This window comes from Haemaphysalis longicornis, unplaced genomic scaffold, assembly GCF_048455015.1.
Source record: "Haemaphysalis longicornis isolate Haplotype H1 unplaced genomic scaffold, Haemaphysalis longicornis Haplotype H1 scaffold_12, whole genome shotgun sequence".
Lineage (NCBI taxonomy): Eukaryota > Metazoa > Arthropoda > Arachnida > Ixodida > Ixodidae > Haemaphysalis > Haemaphysalis longicornis.
In genome coordinates this window covers 23,525,204-23,547,433 of record NW_027526225.1, presented here as the reverse complement: position 1 = coordinate 23,547,433, position 22,230 = coordinate 23,525,204, and the positions used below count along the sequence as shown (strand labels likewise).

The window sequence follows — 22,230 nt, the reverse complement described above, 5'->3', positions numbered from 1 at the left end:
CTTGTTTTTGTTACTGTAGAAAGTAATCGTTCAGTTAAACATGGGGCATCCTCGACAAACAGGGTCACATAAGACAACGTCGCTTACGCCAGTCGGCCAGTGTCGCCTAACTCCAAGCGGCGGAGGGCTGTGCAGCTAAAGCAAGCATAGTGCGCCCAGTACCAACAGCAGTGCGGATCGGTACTTCTTTGCTTACGTGCATTTTCGTACCTTTCATTGTTTACCGTACCATTCTTACTGCTGTAAAATAAATATGCGTTACATTTAAGCGCAAATAGTTCGTTCGGCAAGCTTGTAAGCCCTGCTTAATTTGCGTTTGCTTTTGCCGGCCTCAGCCAATCGCACAGCTGGGCACATATGACTTCATAGTTTCTGTTTCAGGAAATGAGCTGGTGGGTCGCATGGCCATTCCCTTCTTTCCTAATTATATAGCTTATTTGAGCGAAGCGTGCCTTGAAAGTGGTGTCAGTATGATTCTAACGAGGCAATCTTTCGAATGAACCAAGTGTTTTGTACTCATGAACCCTGTAAGGCGTTTAGTAAGGCACCAAGCCTAAATTGCCCCATAATTGTTCACGGGACGTATGCATTGGTTGTATATCACTCTATTCAGAGACGGAGGTAGCCTAGCGTTCATTATTTGGGAGTGCCTGCCGAATGCTGCCGAGCTCATGCTAATCGTACGCCGATTTTCTTTCTTGTGGTTGAGGTCAGCCCTTCAGTTTGTCCAAGAGACTTACGCGCTCCAATAGCCTCTTCCACCGCCCGGTCTCTCAATGCTTCCAGTAATGCGGTAGTGTCCACTGAATCAACAGTTTTCATAGCCTTGTCATAGAGGAGTATAGTCATGGCAGAATATAGTATAGCGGAGTGCAGTCGTAGCGTATATTCAAAAAGTTATACTTCGCGTTTTTCTCTATTACCTAATAAATAAGCGTTCCCGTGTCCGCCCCCAGGTGAGACAATTTACGTCTGCTGGTGGACCTTCCTCTTTTTCTAAAGAACAATAAATACATACATACACACATAAATAACTTGAAAGTCAGATTGACGAGGCCTGAGGCCTCGTTAAGCTGCTCAATGTGCAGCTTTTTTGTCCAAGGTCTATTTCTTTCTTTCAGGATAATACAAGCCATTTCTGATTCTGATTCTGAAAGTTCTCAACAGTTGAAAAGCCTTTCATGAATCCAGCTATTCTCTTGTTTGTTCGATATCCTCCATTATGCAGTAAACAATTGTATACAACAGCGGGTAGGCTGATGGGTACGTAATTTTTGAGCTCTTTGACATCACCCTTCTTGTGAATCAGTGTTCTGTTGGCATTTTTTTCAATCTATCAACTGTCGATCACAGTAAAATGTTTCAAGGCCCTACCAAGACTTCAATGGACCCTGCAATGGCGCTATCAATGCTTTGTCTTCTTACTTCGTGCCTGGAAGCACTGCGAAGGTTACAGTTATAACCGCTAGCACGAAATGGACCTCCGGAACAAATGACTTTTTTAGTCCCTGCTTCGTTTGGTGGTGTGGCGCTTTCGACTTGTACGAAAACAGACGAAAAGATGGCGTGATGTTAACTGGTTAGCTTGCCATGTCTAGAGCTTTTTCACGAAATAGAGCTTAGCTTCTCATAGAGCTTAGCTTCTTGCTTACGATTCGGCACTTTCCAGGTTAATCAAACGTGGAATTGCATATTGATACCTTTCGCAAGTTGTCATGAAATCTTGATTTCGCCGTATCGAGGAAAGCGAGCGCAATCACGTTGATCGTCCAATTTTAAAAAAAGTGGGTACAGCGATCCCTTGCTGGTTTCCGCCTCAGAAAAAGCTCTAAACGCGATTGTAAAAAGACGTGTCGGGAAAGAAAGAGAAAAAAATGAGAGGCGTAACTGCCTTGCTTGGACATCTTTCCTTTGTGCGTGTATAGGTTTAGCACTAGTCTATCGCCGCAACGGACCTATATCAGCTGGGATCAATGTACGCATATATTTGCGTCAGTCACGCTACGCCGAATCAGTGAAAGCCAATAACATCGCCGAGTTTAGCTAGCTGTGAGGAATTCTCAGCCTTGCTTCGACAATTTCCCGAATCCCTACAGAAGCCAATCACGAAACAAGAACAGTTGATCTTCAGCTGAAAGAGTAGTCGCGACGGCCCGAAATTCGATAATTAATCGTTGTAGTGAAGAAGCCCGGAAGCAGGAAAGCCGGCGTTCGGAGCGTGGCGAACGGATCGTTTATTCATACTTGGCCAATACTCCCTCGTGTGTATACGTGTCATGTGTTGGTGCGCAGCAGTTGCCTATTTTCGCAACAGAGGTGGGGAGGAGGCATAAACGTTTAATGGAACTGTCAATATTCTCGGGTTGACCGTCAGGTGGGGGACCTCATTAGTCCATGAAGCCCTGCGTCTTGGCGGCCTGCCTTGCCCGGCCTACCAGATGTTGTTGGTGATCCGGGTTGGAGCTGGTCAACCGACCCTCCCACTGCTCAAATGAGGGATTTCGATTCGGGGCAAGGGATGGCGTGGGGCGGCACTCCCATACCATGTGGTAGAGAGTGCATGGCTCTATGCAGAAAGTGTGCGTGTATAATGTCGAATGTATTTAGTGTAGTAATGTACCATGTGGAAATGCGTTAGTCTGGAGCTGTCTGCAGATGACCGTGTCTTCGCGAGACATATTGAGATGTGGAGGCGGAAAGGTTCTTCGTCCCAAGCGGTAGTGTGCCAGGATTTAAGCGTACCTTCTGGGGATCATTTCTCGTGTTGGGCTCATGGAAGGACTGGCTGATATCCCAGAAGGAGGCGCCCGGTGTGAATTAGCTCGGCCTGCGGCATGAGCCGAGGGGTTTTCATGATGTAGGCCCTCCAAATATGCCTAGCAACCGATAGGTCTTGGCCGATCGCGCGGCCAATCTTCCGCATCGGTATGTACAATTCCTGCTTCCGGATGAGTCAAATTATGCCAACCGTGGCACATTGTTTGTCCTCCTCGTGGAGTTCGTAAGGACATAAATGTCCTGCGTAAAATCCAGAAGGCCGTCGAAGGAGATGCGGCCGAGCAGATATTACTGCAACTTCTAAACCCGCTGAAACAGGGCTGAATACGGAGTGTAGGAAAGGGGCCGTGGACTCTGTGAGCGGTGGCCTTCTACATTTATTCGAGTGCGTAAGCCCGGCCGGAACTGAAGAGTGGCGATGGCATGCTGCCGCCCAACTGCACAGTCGTGTAAGATCTCATGTCGCGTGGAACAGCTGACGCTGGCCAGGCACCGCTGATGATGATTGTGAAAGGATGCCGATGATGATGACAGTGGCGCCAAATTCGGATGGTGGTGCCGCCACTACAGTAGCACTGCTTTATTGTTCGAATTTGCGACTTAAATTGCCCATTCAAGCTGGTGCAGAGAAAAATCGATAGTGGGTTGGATACTGTTGCTAACTCAATTCATGCGTGGTCAAATCCGGGTACCTCTCTGTCAGCACGACCCAATCCGGCAGCGAGCGTGTTAGTATGCGTGGCATGCACTACACGCGAACCATTATGGACACTTCAAATACCGCAAGACACGACCGCTAACGCATATCAAAAACCTATCGCGCTCCCAATTGGCACGCAGGCACCGATATGCACGCGCGCGTGGGCCATACCAGCGGCGCCAACAGCATGGGGCGCAGGACCGTGCCCTGCGGCACAACCACTTCAACAACCGGGCTCGATACTCCTCGAGCGGCCGCGATCATGAACCCACGGAGAATCTGCGTGCGTGAAAAGAAGGCAAGGAGGGAGACGGGAGAGGGTAGGAAACGGTGGCCTATGGCCGCCGCTACCTATTACTCGCGCGACGCAGATTACACGCAGCGAGCTTGCTCCGCGGGCTCGCACACACCGCTTCAAAGAGTAACGCCGCGCGCGCTCGGCCGCCAAGTGAAGAGAAAGAAGAAATTTAATGAATCGTTAAACCACGGCGCGCGGCTTGGAAGGAGGCGGCGGCGGCTGCAGGAACTGCGGTAGAGACTTCTTGCATGCCTTATTCGATTGCGCGAGAATCGGGGAGTCGAGTTGACGACTCAAATTAATAACGCACCGTTAATGAACAAACGCCTCGCGGCCGCTTCGACGCGGCGTGTGTGTGTAAACGCGCTCCATGGCTTCGTGCCTGTTACCCTCGCGCTCCCTGCTTCTTTTTCTCTTCCGGTTGGTAGTGCGCGCCACCGGCATCAACCGACCAACCCTTGGGGGCCGACCGACCGGTGGCGCATGGTGATGAACTTGGAAGAAGCACGCTTGCTGCTGCCGGGGCTCCAATCATGCGATGCTGCCCTCCCCGTGGCCCGCTGTATAACGCCGCGACCGCGAAGGGGTCGTAGGCGTTCGAAAATTGCATTCCACCGCCATACAGGCCGCGCTTGGTAACGCGCGCCGCCTCGCTACAAGCAACGACGACACCGATGTGTTTCGTTTAAACCGCTATTTCTATTTTCTTCGCCGCTTCCCCTCGCGTGTTGGATCGCGTTGGGCGCGATCTCGAACAATTTTTCAAAGCCCCTCCCACTCCCCCTCTCCCCTTTTTTTTCCCACCTTCTTGTCCCGTAGGCAAAGTGGCTCGTTTTTCTAAAACGTCTAGGAGCGGCCTCCGTCCCAGGACCAGGTGTGCCAGTATTGTAAAGTTAATCGAGCTCTCTCCCGGCCTTATTTACGCGATGGGCGCGAGATAACGTCGCGAAAGAAAAAATTAACGCGAAGCCTCCGAGAGAGTAGGTGCGGTGTGAAACAGATTAAAATATGCTTTGGAGATTAGCAATGCGCGCAAAAAAGACGCAGTAGCTTATAGAAGAAAAAGGCCCGCAGTAAAGCGACAACCCGCCCTCCAAAACATCAGATAAGGCGACGACAAATGTAGACATAATTACTAGCGCTAAAAAGGCGACGGGGAAAAGATACCACGAACGCTAGAGTTCAGCGGCTGCGGAACCTCATTAAATCGTATCCTCGCAGGGAGGAAAAAAAAATTGGCGCAGGTTGAGCGCTGATCAAGGTGATGGTCCATCCAAGCTGACAATAATTTCGCGGTCATTGGCCAATCTTACCTTAATCGGGTACGTGCGGAATTTGCCGCGAATTCCTGGTTCGTAAGTGCGAGTCACTCACTCCTTGTATTGGGGCAATGAGTAGAAGTCTTTACGAGCAATGTTTCACAAAGATTTCAATGAACAAAACTCCGGGGAAGTATAGCGACCTTAAAGGAGCCATGAAGACAAAATACAAGTTGGGTTTATTAGAAAGACTGCTTAGTCCCGATAACAATGATACCACTATCATCGCAATCTTCGAACAAATGACGGAGATATTAAAGAAAACTTGTGAAGCAGTCGCGACCCCCTAGCCAATTTCCCGCAACTTTTCTATGACGTCACAGAACCTTGTTTGTGCGATTGGCGGCCGCCTAACTGACCTGTCGCGACGACACATGACTGGACGTCAGTAATGGGGCCTCTAGTTCCATTTGACCGCATCACTAGAATGCTAACGTGCAGTTAACGCACTGAAAATGATGTTTTATTGTTGGCCCGTATGACGTCATTCTTGCTCATAACACGTCACTTTGGCGCAAAATTTGAAAGCTTTTTAATACTTTTTGCTTTTTTTTTCGTTAAAAAAACATCTTTTGTGGCTGTAATGGAGCTGAGCGAGATACTGAATCCTAGTTCTTTCAAATTAAACGAAGTTGTATTTTCTTTTCATGGCTCCTTTAAAGAATACAGTGTGGAATGCTTCAAGGTAGCACGTTAAGCCCCACACTACTCAATATCTACGCTGTACCAATCTCGGCTAACTCCTTCTAAACTCGAAAGAGTTTTCGTCTGCAGATGACACCTGGCTCGTTCTTAAAATCCCAACTCTGTCTGCACAACAAACCTTTTCTAAAACGACATTCACGAAGTCATGGATTCGTTCGAGCCGGAATCAATTTTTATAAATTCCTGGGAAACAAAATTGCTGTTTTAAGAACCCACAGAAACTCGTTTGCCTGGATACGCCTATACATTTGCATACATCTAAATGCAGGTATTCTAAATGTGGGAACCATGCAATAGAACCTGGCGTGAAATGTTTAGGCCTCTTTTTGATCAACACCTCACTTGGAATAATCATGTGATGTTTGTACGTAAGAAATTAAGGGGTATACAGACATTTTTTACAATTTGAGAGGGAAGGCATCACCTAACTTAAGCCTGAAAAACAAGTACGTATAAATGACTTACGGAAGGAATTTTAATTTATGGAATTACGTTTGACGGTTGCTGCTCAGATCACAAACAGAAATCCATTGATGGAGTAATTGAAATTGACAGAGTAACCTGTAGAGCTAAGATGCAAGATAAACAGAGCAGTATACTTCGGGTGCGCCGGCTGTTTCAGTATGCGGTTCTAACACGATACGATTTCTGTGACTCCTTCAAAGTTCCTGTTAGAAAAAGTTGAAAACGAAGAAAAACTGGAAGATTCGTTAAGCCACGAGTCTACACAAACTACGGGAAGAAAATGGGGAACCTTTACGAGACGGAAATTATTAAAGCTCTCTAAAACTATTTGTATAATATAAAACATGCCGGGAATATGTAAAAAGTTGAATTAAGAAATACTCGGCCCCCGGTAACATGAATTGCTAAAGGCTTGTAAATAATTTTGCTGTCTGCAAGTGCTTGCAGGCAACATCTTCATGTTGCGTTTCAGAGTAGAATTCAGCTATACGGTCTCTACACGATAAATAATTGCCATGTAACAATTTTTTAGTGTTCATATTATTCTTTGTGCATGTTCTCACCAACTGCCTGGACAGCCAACAAGAAACAGTGCTTATGGGCAGACCACCGAAGAAATACCATGTACAGCAAAAGTAAACAAAGCTGAATCTGAATGTGAATTTGAGTGGGAGAATCAACGTTTCTTTTTTTTAGAAATTTGAACCCATAATCTTTCCTTGTCAACATAGATCCGTGGAGTCATTAACTCATTTTCTTTCTACCGACTGCAGCTGCTATCGTCATTGGTCAATACCCCTGGTCACGTACGTGAATCGGCCTTGCCTTTTTTGAAGCCGGAATTTTTCGTGACTGCCAATGACAGTGACAGTCGAAAAAAAGGAGTTCACTATCTCTCACTGTGGACGTCACTTTAGTGAGGCGCACGGCTGAATCGCTTGCGAACTGTTTTCAAGAAGAGAGAGAGAAAAAGAGAACAATTTTTAATGAGTCTGGCGATGTCAGCCGAGCTAAACCGCCTGGCTTGCTACGCCAGATGAATGCTGTGACAATTATGATTTTAATGATGCAGAGGAACACACATGATTTGAACTATTTACAAAGTCTGATCAAGGCTTGTGGCTTTTAGATAGGTCAGTAAAGCTTTTGTGGCACGACAGGCACGTTTGGAAGAATTCCAGGGACCTAATATCCGGGGACTTAGAAGCCATCAGCTTCCCCAAATTCTGATGGCAGCTGTCATGGTCATTGGTCAGTCCCCCAAAGCGGGTGTAAGCGAATAATGGGGAGGGATATGTCTACTGACGGACGGTCCCTGAAAATCCCAGCGAAAGCGACACTAGCTAGGGAAACAATGCTACGTACAGAAAGATAGCATAGCGTACTAATACCGACCAGTTCCGAACACTGGAATTGGAGGTTTGGCATGACTACGTTTTAGAACACAAACTACGTGGCTGTAAGCTGGAACGTGACACAAAGGTTGTACAGTTTAACCTGGATGTAACAAAGTTGTCAAAAATTCGCAATTTTTCGTTACATACAAGTTTTCGATACATGCAGGTTTTGAGTTAAGGCTCTCATGAATGAAGCAGAAACGAAACCAAAATGCTAGACATCAGTGACCATGAACTCAGCCTTCAAGAATTTATTTCGCAGTGCAACAATGGCGTCCTTTGCACCCGCTGCTTTTCCACGAGCTTAGTCACTACACGGCACTCCAAACAAGCAATATCGCTCAGCCCTGTATTCACAAACGTAAATTAAGTATCACTTTTGCCTTCAAACAATTTCTGGTGCTTCACTCGTTTCAAGTACCAAACTTATGCTAAAAGGGCGCGCGAACTTGATGCTCTTTTCCGCACGCAAAATTGGTGAAAGGGTGCTATACTCGGTGACAACTTAAGAACGGCACCGGAAGTTGCAGCTGTGCCTTATCACCGTAGCCGGATGTTTCTCCGCGCGGCGCAACTAGGGCGTTACTGGGAATATTTTGAACATGGCGTGAGCCGTTCCCGTCATTTTTTGGACTTAATATGCTTATAAACGACTCCAGTGACTACAAACAAACTGCGTGAGACAAGGCAGACGATATCACGCATTCATAGCAAACCCCTTTCAAAACGCGCGCGCACTGACGTCACGGGTCCAGCGCTTCGGCCGAGTGATACACTACATGAGGTGGTGCCGTTCTTGAGTTGTAACCGAGTATAGCTGTTATACTGCACCGGATGGCTAGGTTATCCTTTCTCACCGGGGAAGACGGTATTTGAAATTGCTAGCTTGTCTTGCAAAGACAAAACATTTCGTTTTCTAACAACAGAACACCCCAACGACGAACTGACATCACAGGTAGCAGTGAAGGCCCACGACTAAACGCCGACAGGCAGGCCTCTCATCTAGCCGACATCATACTCACACGGAGAAACGCACGGTGGTTTTTACGGTGCGGACGAAATTCGCTGGGCTAATGCATTATCCATACGATTTTTCAGAAAAAGTTAAATAAATGGCTCACCAGCGTAGAGAATTCGTTGAGTCAAGTGTAACCGCCCCAACGCCTTCGTTACGTAGAGGTTCCAAATACATGGGTTTCAATGGGGCTGACAATGGGGAAGTGAAAAACTTCGTTAAATCCAGAAATTCGTTACATAGGGGCTGGTTACATCCAGGTTTAACTGTACCGCACTAATTTACTTACAAAAGTGCGCCCACCATGCGCATGTTCGAGTCAGCGCACGTGTACAGTCAGCAACGAATACGACGCGAATAGTGTGACGTAAGACTTGAAATACAACGTTCGACTTTTTTTTTTTTTTTTGGCTATACAAGGGAAGACGGTCGTGTGGGTACGGCACAGAACGCAAACGCTCAGTGCTTCGTAACTAAGTAACGGAGATATTCCTGCATTCAATTTAACGCTCACGTCCCGGTTAGTTGCACTGCCACCGGTACGTGTACGTGGTGTGTGAACACTCGCAAGCAGAGAAGCGGTTGAAGACTAGCGTTCATGACGTAACATATTGTTCTCATTCTTTTTTTTTTGTTTTTAGTGTCGTTCCTGAACTACCGACAGTGAGTTCTATAAAACATAATACACTATCTTCAACTGCCGATGGTTCGTTCAAACTAGCTATAAAACCACACTTACGGCAGTTAAAACAAGAATGGCAGTTGCAGAACGTTCTTACTGCTGATTCTGTGAAAATCAGCGCGGTACAGCCTCTACTAAGTACAACGTTCCACTCAGCACCCTCGCAATTCCTCGTAGTACAGCGCGCACACATACATCATGCAATCTTAGTAGTGATTGCTTCCCCTTTCCCGTCTAAATCTCTTTGAAATTACGGAAACGATTACCGGGCGAAAATATTAACGCGAAGGCATCGCCCCCGTGAAAGTATCACTGTTATGTGCGATTGTCCAACATGCAAAAATTGTTTTCACTACCGGATTTTACTCTGATCAAGGATCGCCACCCACCTTCTGTTATTGAGTTGTACCAAACCCTATCAAGAACTGCTATTACCCGATACAGGTCCTGTTGTCGAAAATCAACAGAAATAGAGACGGGAAGGGAACTCGAGTATTTACTAGAGTATCCAATCCAATAAAAAACTCGAGTATTTTCTTGAGTTCATTACACGAATATTTACTCGAGTATTTATAAAAAAACTCGAACAATAACTCGAGCATAAAAAAGCTCGAGTATTTACTCGAGTAAATATCTCGAGTAACAACTCAAAATAATTACTCGAGTATTCAACCGAATAAAAAACTCGAGTATTTTCTTGAGTTCATTACACGAATATTTATTCTAGTATTTATAAAAAAACTCGAACAATAACTCGAGCATAAAAAAAGCTCGAGTATTCACTCGAGTAAATATCTCGAGTAACTACTCAAAAAAATTACTCGAGTTTTACTCGAATAAAAAACTCGAGTATTTACTTGAGTTTTTTACTCGAGTTTTTATACGGAATACCTCGAGTATTTATAGAAAAACTCGAAAATAACTCGATTATAAAGAAAGTCGAGTATTTACGTGAGTAAATATCTCAATTAAATACTCAATATCTTTACTCTAGTAATTATTTTAGTATTTACTCAAATAAAAAACTCGAGTATTTACTTGACTATTTAAAAGACTCGAAAAAAGTACTTACTCTAGTATTTATACGAGTAAATCGATGCTCATTTTAGGGATCACGCATCAGCGGCGGTGAGCGTCACGCACAATAAACACGGTACACGAAAAACGTCGCGCACCCATGAAAACCCTCAGCGCGAAAGCATACGAGCGCATTTGCGTTTTCGCTAATCAAATAATACGTGGAAAATCGCGCTTCCCACCAGGCTGCTAAAAACGTGTTCTTTCACTCCTGTATCCTCAGTATATATGGATGTTACTAAGAAGCAAATAGACTGTCAGCAAAGTAATTACGCCGTGCGTCGACGGCGTCTCGCTTATGAAAATAACGCGTTATTACGTGGCCTTACCGGCACTTCCCTCTCCCCCTTTCACTCGCCTACCTCTTTCATCCGTTCATCTGTACACGCGTTCCTTAATGGCGATCATAATCGGTTCGCCAAGTAGCGAAACACCTGCGGTGCGCGCAATCAAGCGCAAAAGCAAGAAAAAGTTAATTTCACCGGTTTAGTAAATGAGCTATGCCTCGGTAAATCTAGTTTTCAAGTAAGCAGAACGAAACGTTAAAAAGGAGAATAAACTCGTGCGTCTATAGGATAATGCGGAGCGCGTACAGCCGCAAAAACCTCTTAAGCTCGCACGCTGAATTTGGCTCCGACCTCACCTTTCAACCTCTACTACAGCCGCTACCCAGCGCACCACTACGTTGCATCGGCCGGAACCGCTCTCTATAGTGCTCGGAATTTGTCGCCTTGCCTAGCAGCCTATCCGGCCCGGCGTACAACACGGCCGGATAATTACCACGCATAAATCAGAGGCCGGCCGTCGTAGCGAACGAGCGCACCTTAAAGCCATCAAATGAACCTGGCGCGTTTCAATTAGGCCGTCTAATAACTTGTGAAACGAGCCCCCTTCGTCGGGGAGACGTTGAGAGTCTCTGGCGGCGGCGTCGATGACGATGAAGCCGAAGCCGTACATGTGGCGTTCCGAGGCCCCTTGCCAATGCGGTTTTTGAGCCTAACGAATTTTTTTCAGTGCAGAGCACTTTATGGGTTCGCCTTGTCGTCGTAGCTCGCTAACGGTCGATGCGACTGCCGGAATCAGGTGGCCCAGCGAGATAACGGACGCAAGAGAGCCTAATGTACCGTCGTCCAGGGGTCACGCTGCAGAGGCTTCGAAAACCACGAGGTTTAAATAGTCATAACCGTTCGAACCTTGTGAACCGCTGGCGCTTGTCATACATCTCCCCGTTGTTTAGCGCAAAGAAAACTGCAGGTACATGTCCCGCAAAACCTGTGTATATAACCGGCAGCCCCCGCGTTCTTAGTTAGGAACGCTCGTTGGGTTGGTTTTGACGATAGTAAGCGGAAAAAGCGGTCTCGCAAGAAAAAAATGGCGCGTTCGAAATGCCGCAGAAACGCTCCAGCCACGCAAGAAAAAAAAAATACGCACTCCAAATGACGCAAAACAGCTCCAGCATACGAAATTAAAGCAAGCGCAAAAAAAAAAATCACGCCATATCCACGGAATGAATGATGATAAGTGGGGCGAAGCTCGAGAGGGGGAGATCATCGGTAACCGTAACTCTCCCGTGAAAGTTCGCCCATTACATCATTAAGAAAGACGTAAGACTGTGTGCGTACATTGTACAAATCAACTTTTATTTTCGGAGTCAATGCTCCCAGGCCCAGACCTGGTGAAAGACCCCGCGCCATCGAGGACTACCCCGCACCTCCAGCACAATTTGTCACGTAGGATGGGACACAACGGTGAAGAAAGAACTTTTATTTAGGGCGAACTTGTGCCCGAACAAGACGAGGAAACGAGCAAAGGTCCTTGCGTCTCGTTCGATCTCTGAGAACGACTGCCTGCGTTCGTGGCGTGATCTCTTGCGTGATCTCCCCCTCGCAGTGCACGTGCGCTCGCGCCTCCGTTGGCGAACACAGACAAGCTCGCGCTCCCGGTGCCGAGTTTGCGCTGCGGTTGCAGCCGGTTCTTGCGCGTGCAACGCGGCCCACTTTGCGACATCTCCGAAAGCATGCGGCGGTCACGTACCACGAGACACAAGGGATGGACAGACCCATGACTTAAGGAGCTTCGCCCCTAAAAGAGCAGAACTCCCGCTGGCGCAGTTTCAAGCACGGGGCGCGCGAGCACTGCGAAGGCGGGAAATTTGAAATGGATTGGGTGGCAGCAGTGAGCGGATAACAGCGCCGCAGCCCATTATGGCGAATCACTGCTCTGCACTTCCGACAGCTTTCACATTGAGTGGAACGGCTTTAATTTTTTTTTTCGCAGCGAAAGCTCATTTGTCCTTCTTTTCTCACATCCTCACGCGTGCCTGTTTAAAGGGCGCATATATAAAGGTCCCTTGCGGTGAACTGGTAAGAAGGAAACAGAAGTGCAAATGCCGAGAGAGAAATCTAAAAGCGCGAAAGTAATCTAACTGCGCGCATACAGCACTGAACTCGATCACACGCGAACGATCTTTCATCCAACTTACAGAAACTGTCCATTTCAGAATTTCAGATCAGCGCACTCGTGTGTATCCGCATATATGCGGATCGAAGTTGACGCTTCGATTACTCCTAGTGAAGTGTAAAAAAGGGGACCCTTATTGCGATACAGCAATAACCGCGCTTAATGTCATCGCCCCCGTTGCAAGCGATTAACCTGCCCACTTTCAGCGAGGCAGATCGTTCCGCGTAAGAAACGAAATAGGGACATATTGCAAAGTGGGTGAAGTGGGCCAAATGTGAAATGCGCATGTCACCGTAGAATCGCTTGGCGATTAGATAGCTCCTGGTGCTTAATTGATGTCAGACAAAAACACGCTTGCAAGTGCTTGCCCACGCCTGAAACGAAACCGTAAGTGAAGACCTAAGACCAAACTAGCAGGCGCAATTTAGTAGCCGCCATGACGTCAGTTCCCAAAAAAATGTAGAGTTTACGTTAATTTTAGGTATGGATTGAAGCAGCTGTGATTCGCAACTATGGCGTCGGCTATCCTAGCCTGACTGAGGAGATAGTGCGCGAGTTAAAAAAAACTAATTTTCTAACACTTACCTGTTACCCGGAGAACACTACCGCAGTGCGTTAAAGCGATTTCCGTTTAAGGAAGCACTGCTGGCTACTGATTGCCAACATTAACACCCACATCCCAGGACGACAGCAGAATAACTCTTTCCTCTAGTTTTCTAAAGTTTTTGAAACAACGTTCGGCCTTCAAACCTTTAAGTTAGGAAGAAATGATACGCCCATAAAACGAAACAGCCTAACTACACATAAACAGTAGCCGGTTACTCCTCAAGGAGCACCTTTTCCCCCATGCTTTTTTTTTCTTTTGTCTCCGAACATATTCACTGCAACCGGCCTCAACTCCACCCCCGGTCGTAACAACGCAAGAGGGCAGTCATTCTGATTGGGTCGCGGCCGGCGCCCCCGCTCGTTTGCATTTTACTGTCGACAGTAACAGCACTTTCGCCAATGCACTACAAGTGGAGTACAGGCGGATGTGGCTGGACAAGAAAAAAAGAGAAAAGCGGATGATGGCAGTTGCCGTAGACAGATTCGCAGCGAGAAAAGCGCGTCTACACACGAAATGTAATGACGAACACAGGGCCCCTTCCGGTCCTTAATGCGGAGCAACTCAATTAGAGAATGCATCGGGAGACAACTCCGTTATGACGTGCATGCACCAAGAACACGAGCACGTTTTTTTTCTTTCTATTCCCCATTTTTCGCTCCTCTTTTTGTTAAATCGTTACATCGACGACGCGTTGCTCTTCGTGTCTTTTTTTCCTGTTATCTTCCCTCTTCACGACATTAATATATCATTCGATCCACTCACTGCGCTAAACATAATGTAAAAAATCCAGTCGGTTTTCCACTGATTAATAGTTTAATACCCTACTCGGCCCTTACAGCACGGTGTTACAAAAACTTGTAGCGGCAGCAGGCGATGAATAGGCACTGAGAAAAAAAAGATGCAGCCTTGCGGCCGCCTTGTTTCATGAAATTCTAGCTGATGAATATTCTTCCTCACGCAAAACGATTGTTAGTTGTTCTCAAGCAGGGTGTCAAATGGCCGTATTGTGAGTGTGTCCTCCGCTCTACGCGTTTCCTCGACTCAGCCGAGTGGAGGAAACCCCTTTACAGGCGAAAGTCGTCCTCAAGGACCTCCTCGACTGCAGGCTCGAGTGTAGGAGGGATGCAGAATACGGGGGAGAGTCTTGTCAGGGTTGGGGAAAGAGGGTGAAGGAGAAAATGCGCACAAAGTGAAAACTGACCCTTAATGCATTTCCTTTGAATCAGACATACGTGTCTCCGATAAAGCAGCGGTGCTGGTGCGGCGGCGTGCCCGTGTGCGAGAGAATGCGCTCCGGCGTAGTACAGCCCCCCAAATTTTTAATAATATAGCGGGAGCGACGACCGATGGGCATGTCAGCGCCTTTTCACGGTGATCAGCAGCGAAATAGGCGAGAGTACGCACGCGCGCATAGGGCTATCTGCTGTAAGAGTGTCGTCTGCTACGCTGTTTCCCTGAGGGTGGTACACCCCCTGCGTCTGAATCTCAATCACTTTGTGCCCCACGCTGCTTAGCTACCTTTTGCCGCAGCGAAACGGCCTTGGAAGATACGAAAAACAGGGATTGTGCTGCCCTAAGAAAAAGAGCGGAGCAGACGACGCTCCCACAGCAGATAGTTCCATGCGCGTGCGCGTACCCGCGCCTATTTTGCCGGTGGACACCGTGACAAGGCGCCGACATGCCGATCGGTCGTCGCTCCAGCTTAATTATTAAAAATTTGGGAGGCTGTACATAAGCTACACTCGGTTGCAAGTAAAGAACAGCAACGGAAACACCCCAGTGCCTTATCACCACAACCGGATATTCCTCCGCAAGGTGCAAACAGCGTCAACACGGTGAGAAGAGCTGATGATCTTCCGTTATAAGCGAATTTTTCTTAGAAGGTTGGACGCGTTGACGTCACGACATCATTCTTTCGGCAGGGTCACACACTATGTACACCCAAGGGCAAAAGATAACGGACCACGAAATCGGGAAATTCTGGTTCTTTCTCTGCCGCACGGCAAGCCCGGGGTACTATGTGCCGTATTTTTTCATTACTTCAGTAACTATACGACATCTCGCGTGCAGACGGCAGTTTGTCGGGCTGCTACCGGATGAGAAATAACCTAAAATTGCCATTATCCTGGTCTGCAAACTTTTGCTCGTGGCTGTACATGCGCTACCGCTATTCTTAACCTGTAACCGACTATACCAGTCCCCGAGATGACGCCAGAGGACACTGCTACGTATACTGCCACAATTAACGTTGGAAACGGTAGCGCTATACAGAGTGGTCGTTCTCAGATTTTTTTTCTCTTTTGCAATGTTGTGCTTTCTTGTCTCACCGCGGTTCGAACTTATACAGTTGCAGAAGACGTGCGTTTATGTTCGAAAACGAATTCGGAGAAGAAGCAAAAGAATAGGATAATTAGCTCCGCATTGTCGTAATTGCTGAAAGAATCTTTAGTATTTCTATTTGGGTCATTTCGGGCGTCGTGAGTTTGGTTCTCTGCTATGTATATATAGCCCAGGGACATCCGATGCGAAACATCCAATAACGAAACCAAGAAGTCACAACCTAACGTAATTTAAAAGCAACCTAGATATATTTTTAAAAAATTGGCCACGTACATGCTCACTTCGCTGGAAATGTCGTTGAAAGGCGATAGTCTTCTGCTGTGCCGGTCACGTGACTGCCTCAATTCTCTCTCCCCGCCCACCGCTGACGCTCTTCCTCTCCCGTCTCGCTCCTTAAACACGGGGCAGGTATGCTCAAATAAACTCAAATTTGCCGCGTTCCACCACTCGCGCGCCATCTATTATAACTTTTTGTTACTAGGAATTCCACCACGAGGCTCTGGCTCAGGCGAAAGCTCGTTTTGTATTTCTTGCTCAAAGTATTGTTTTCAACGCGCATTTTTTATTTGCTATCGCAAAAATCAACCAATCTCGCATCAATTAAAAGAACACTGCTAATACCAGTTATGTGTTAATGTCTTGACTTAAGTATGCCTGATTTTTTGTTTTTTGATCCACGATGTTGACAAGTATTAATGGTGGTACCAGACTTATAGTGATTTGGAAAGGTTTGGCCTATATAAATGTCTTCTTCCACAACTTTCTAACTTTTGGCCGCGCTGCTGAATGGAGGGACGCGCGGACGGACGGACGGACCAAAATTTACGTGATTAAGTAGGCCGGTAAAGACTATCGTCTTAAAACATACGCCGTTCGAAAAGTGCACGTAAGGACACGCTGCCGTTAACGGCACTCGTGTGGAATTCGGAGGCAAAGAACCGACTAAGACATCACAAGACGGGAATCATTACGGGAACAGAAGCCTGTCTCCTGCAGAGGACAGAAGCAGGACGATTATGGTGCTGCTGATGATAAGAACGACGGCGACGACTAGGACGATAATTGAAATTCAAAATTGGGGGGTTTTACGCGCCGAAGCTACATCTGGGGTATGATTCGCGCCGTAGTCGAGGGCTCCGGATTAAATTTTACCACCGGGGATCTTTACAGTGCACTGAAACCTCGGCACATGTATGTATGTATTTATTGTACAATAGCAAGAAAGGAAGGTCCACCAACAGTTCTCGCTTTTCGCCCCCAACTGAAAACCGCCAATGATGATGATTATTATTACCACCACCACCACTACCACTACTATAACAACTACGACGACAACGACGACGACGACGACGACGACGACGATGATTCAGATTCAGATTGTTCATTTTTCACGAAAAGAATACACCAGGTGAGACATGCTGAAAAAATGGTGGCCGGAAAAAAAAACTGCATAGTAGCAGCTTGACCGGGCTCCGGCCACCGTCAACTAGCAGCAAACAAGCGTAAACACCGCCACACAAAACATACTGTAACATAATTCATTCGAACTCTGCACATCTAACACGGGGTCACAAAAACGGGATCGCTAAGACTACATACATACATACATACATACATACATACATACATACATACATACATACATACATACATACATACATACATACATACATGCATGCATGCATACATACATACATACATACATACATACATACATACATACATACATACATACATACATACATACATGCATACATACATACATAGCGTCAGTAAAAGGCTTTTAGAGTATCGGCACACTTTTCTCTCATTTTTATGTGCCGCCAGGATTTTCATTGGTCGGTCGGCACCATGTGATATTTGTTTACATATGGGCGCAGCCGTTTTGTTTCTGGGCGCCTCTCCTCTCTCTCCCTCTCTCTGCTGCGCGGACGCTAGAGCGGCCGGTCGCACTTTGCCCGTCACAACCGGTGGCTGTTTCGTTGGGAGAGATGGCAACACTGCAAGCCAGAAACAAAATGGCCCCCAGACGCGTCCGGGCGCACGAAGTGGCGGTACTCTCAAGCGTAGCTTATTTAGCGACGCTAGCTAAGACATCACGCTAAAACGCAAATACAAACAGTACTTCTTCACGTTATGAATATCTAAATGAACGTGTGCACCATAAAACCAGATAAAAGCCACGTGATTATTCAGCAATGTAACGCTGGTCACATGTAAAAAACAAGTGACCACGTTCCCATCATGATGATGATGATGGTGGTGATGGCTGCGGCGGCGGCTGTAGTGGTGGTGGTGGTGTGAAGTCGTGACGGCGCGCACTCTGAAGCGCCAACGGAGCAGGGGCAAGCGCTGGACGACCCTCAGTCGAGTGCTCACACTATATCCGTCTTTCCACTCGACAACGACATCGCGGGGGTCGTGTTCGACAACGGGCGTGCGCCGAAACCGGCAGTTCGCATTTTACGATCAGGCCTTAACAAGCGCGTGCGGGTTTCCACTACTAATAACGCAGCTCCTCCCACGACTGTCATTTCCGCTTCCTCCAGCTTGTTAAAAGCAATGCCCAACAAAACACGCACAATTACTTATAGCGTAGAAACGGGTCGAGTTGTGCTTCGTATACGTAGAACAGAGTACTTGTTTCTTATATAGACGAGGTTGCGACGGTCGGAGAACACATCGGGCTGTCGTTATTTTCCCCGACGCTGTGGTTTAACGTCCTCTTGCTACATTATTCGTTTTATGATCGCGTTCCCAACCAAATAACTTCTCGTCACCCTAAAAGCACATCAGCGAGGGCTAGTTCGTCGTCCTCGTAAAAACAACAAAGAAAGTAAAAACAAAACGTTTTCCGCCATTTGCTCTTGGTGTGGTATAGTAGGTTTGGCTTGGTTTACATGCGAAATGTAGCCGAAGCTAGTTTTAGTGAAATCCAGTAAAACTCAGTACAAGGTAGCTCTAAAATTTAGTAAACGTATTATTATCGCAAAGTTTCAGCATTGCAGCTATTTTACTGAGTTCGAAATGAAAATAAAAATAGTAATGCTGTTTTCAATCAGGCTGGAAATCAGTGTTTGTCGTTAGCTAAAACAATCAATGGAGCGTTTTAACTACAAAAGAAAGAAGGCAGCTTAAGCGGCCTTCTTTTTTTTTTTTTTTGCGTGGAATTTTGACATAATTGTCGTCATTCTGCTGCAAGGCTAATCGTACATGCTCTACTTTCCGTCTGCAGACACGGATACATCAAGGCGATGAGTACGTACAGAAAAAAAAAGGCCAAAATCGTAGGGGATTTGTTCTAGTAGTGTATACTGTATCGTCTAACTGGGAAACGGATATGAAAAAGGACAGAATACAAGAAAACTACAAAGGAAGGGTTTTGGGGATGGCCAAATCACATTACTGGGGCCGTTTTAGTCAAAACGGAGCCAGTAAACTAGGTACCGCGTTATTTGAAAAGCAAATACGTATGCAGCGGGCACATAAAATTACAAAAAAAACACCGAACGGCTCACTCGTTTTCGGACTCCCGCTCTCGCCCGCTTCTTTTTGTGTGCATGTGTGTGAGAGAAGCAACAACACATCTAAGGTGCTCCCAAAGCCAGGACATATCTTTTCAAATACCTGTAATGTGCGCACACAACTGACCACTAAATAAAAGGAAAGCCAGGTGCTCAGCCTACGTTCTGTGCAGCCCCATCACGCGGAGAGCCCACATTCGTCGAACACGACTGAACGCCAAACTGCAACTAAACGGCAAAATCACAAAAGAAATCCTATTTTCCCCCAGCGCCCGCATAGAAGAAAAGTCTGGAAGCAAGAAGAATGAAGGGACCAAGAAAGGGGGGGGGGGGCGCAAAAAATATCAAACGCGTGTGCACGAGCATCTGTCAGCGTGAACGAAAGAGAGAGGGAGGGGGAGAGAGAGAGAGAGAGCGAGCAAAAACAATTTCCGAACATCGATTGCGCGTCTACACGATTCCCAGCGCCTGCGAGTCTCCCCACGCCGGCGCATATGTACCGGCGCAGCAAATTCTGAAACCACTTCTGGGAGGCGCCGTCATAAACATGGAACAACCGCGCGGCCCCCTAAGCCAGCAGCGCTCTTGCCGAATAAAAGCCGCGCGAGAGCGCCTCGTGCGAGAGGCCCAAAACTGCCGCTGCCTCGAGTATAAATGAATCGATACCGATACGTCTTGATCGAAAAGAAAGGAGAGTCACGGGGCCGCGGCGATAGAAAATTACCCGTCGGCAAATATAGCCGAAGAAAACGGGACGGAATGGAGTTCGCGCAGCTAGCACGACGGGAGCGGGTAAGGGGGGGAGACGCGAGGCAGTATTTTTGCGGCCACGCTTTCTTTCTCAGCGAGGAATACGTATATATCTACGGCACTCGGTGGAAGTGTTACGGTCACCGCGGATACGTACACACACACTCGCTGAGACGCCACCCTCCTTTAACACGCAAGGCAGAACGATTAGGCTGCATATAACGAGCCTTCACGAAACGGCACGTGTGCGGGAAAAGCGCCCGAGGGCAGGCAGGCAGTCCCGGACAATATTGTCCTAACACGCCACTGCGTGGCGCTGCCTGCCAACTACCTCGGGCCGCCGCCGCCGCCGCCGCCACGGCTTGACTCGGCTTGGCCGTGAGGGCGGATTGTTTCCCGTCTATTTCCGCTCGTGTTTCCAGACAATTCGCGCGGTGTTTGTTCCGATACTACTCCTTTGTGTCAGCCATTTTGTTTTCTTGATTCTTTCAGTACACTCTGCCCCATATCCTCCTCCAGCTTGCTGTTTTCTTGCCTCCTTAGTGTCATAAGATTTCGGTTACCGGCCGAGCCGTGTAACGGGACGCGATATGAGCGTGCTCGTTTCGGCGTGGCCGCGGGCGATGAAACAATCGAAGACGGACGAGGTCTCCTTGTTTATACGCGGCTAATGGCAACCGTCCACGGACGAAGCGTTGCCACAGGGTTCAGTGCTGCTCTCGCTGCTTTTCTTTTTTTGCCGTACCACGGAAGCAGTTTTATAGAAAACCCTCGGTATAATGAGGTCCCCGGGATACGAAACTGACTTAATTGTAAGCGACATTTCGTTAAAATCTGGTGTGGTTTGCTATACACACACTTTCGTTATAACGAGAATGTACGACCAGGCTTTTTCAGTCGGTCGTCTTAGTTCGCCTGCAGACCTGCCGACACGTACCTTTTTAGTTAGGCAAAGTGGCCACTGCTTTTGTTGTATGCGAAGCAATCACTGTAAAAAAAAAAAAAAACAAGTGGGACGAAGATAGAAGGTGAACAAAGAAAACAAACAGACAAAAAATACGCCGAAAACACCGCTGATGAATGGCGTACACAAGGAAGCCAGTCGTTTAATTTTTTTTTCTTTTTTTTTATTTCCTGGCGAGAACACCCGCCTAGAACCAGGAAGTCCTGCTAAGGACACCACCACCACCTCTCTCTCTCTCTCTATATATATATATATTGTGAGCTTTGTTTGAGGCTACAGCCTGTATGCCACCATAGGTAGCAATTGCCCACTATCATCACCACCGGCTTGAGGTGATCACTTCTTCATTTCCTGTACAAACTCATCATCATCGACGAGCCCGCTTCTTCGGAGATCACCATCAGTGCTGGGGCTTGATCGCCATCTTGCGTTCTAGTCGACTCGCCTCCGAATAAAGGAGCTACGAAGCCACGGTCTGGTCGCCTGCTATCTACGGCCTCACAAGTGGTGGAGCTGCAACTCGATCCCGACCTGTACCTCTCCTTCGACACCCCTGGAGCTCCGTTCCGGTCGCCGCTTGCCCTCGGGACCAATGCCCATGTCGCAAGATACTCCCAGTGGCGCTGTCTCAGCGCCCCTGCAGTGCATCGTGACCAGCCCCCAGCGCGACCCGCCCCACTTCTATGGTCTTCGGGGAGAAGACGTGGAGGAGTGGCTGGACAGTTACACCCGCGTCAGCCAGTTCAATAGGTGGGATGATCACAACAAACTGTTGAACGTTGGCTTCTCTCTTAAGCAAGTCGCTGAGACATGGTATTTAAACCACCGACACGACTTTGCCGACTGGGCTGGCTTCACTACGGAGCTGCGAAAGATTTTTGGCTCCACTAAAGCTCGGAGCGACAACGCAAAGAGGATACTGGATGTCCGCAAGCAGCAAGCTAACGAGACCTATACCTCGTACATCGAAGATGTTCTAGCACTGTGCCGCCGCGTCGACAATGATATGCAGGAGTCCGACCGTGTCCGTCACATTCTGAAGGGGATCGGCGAGTTCGCGTTCAACGCACTTGTCCTTCAGAACCTGGACACTGTATCTGACGTGATCTCTACCTGTCAGCGTCTCGACGAACGTCAGTCGATCCGCCT

At 47.4% G+C, this 22,230-nt stretch overlaps 1 protein-coding gene across 3 annotated transcripts in view; it reads right to left on the bottom strand.

The window, feature by feature from the left end:
• LOC144162493 (uncharacterized) overlaps positions 1–22,230 on the bottom strand; it is a 520,233-nt gene that overhangs the window by 357,655 nt on the left and 140,348 nt on the right. The window contains exon 2 of one of the 3 annotated variants that reach the window (XM_077693054.1): positions 21,055–21,105. The exons of the other annotated variants lie outside the window; for them this stretch is intronic. The gene's annotated coding sequence lies outside the window, so the exon portion shown is untranslated. The remainder of the gene's footprint in view (positions 1–21,054; positions 21,106–22,230) is intronic. 3 annotated transcript variants of the gene reach the window in all.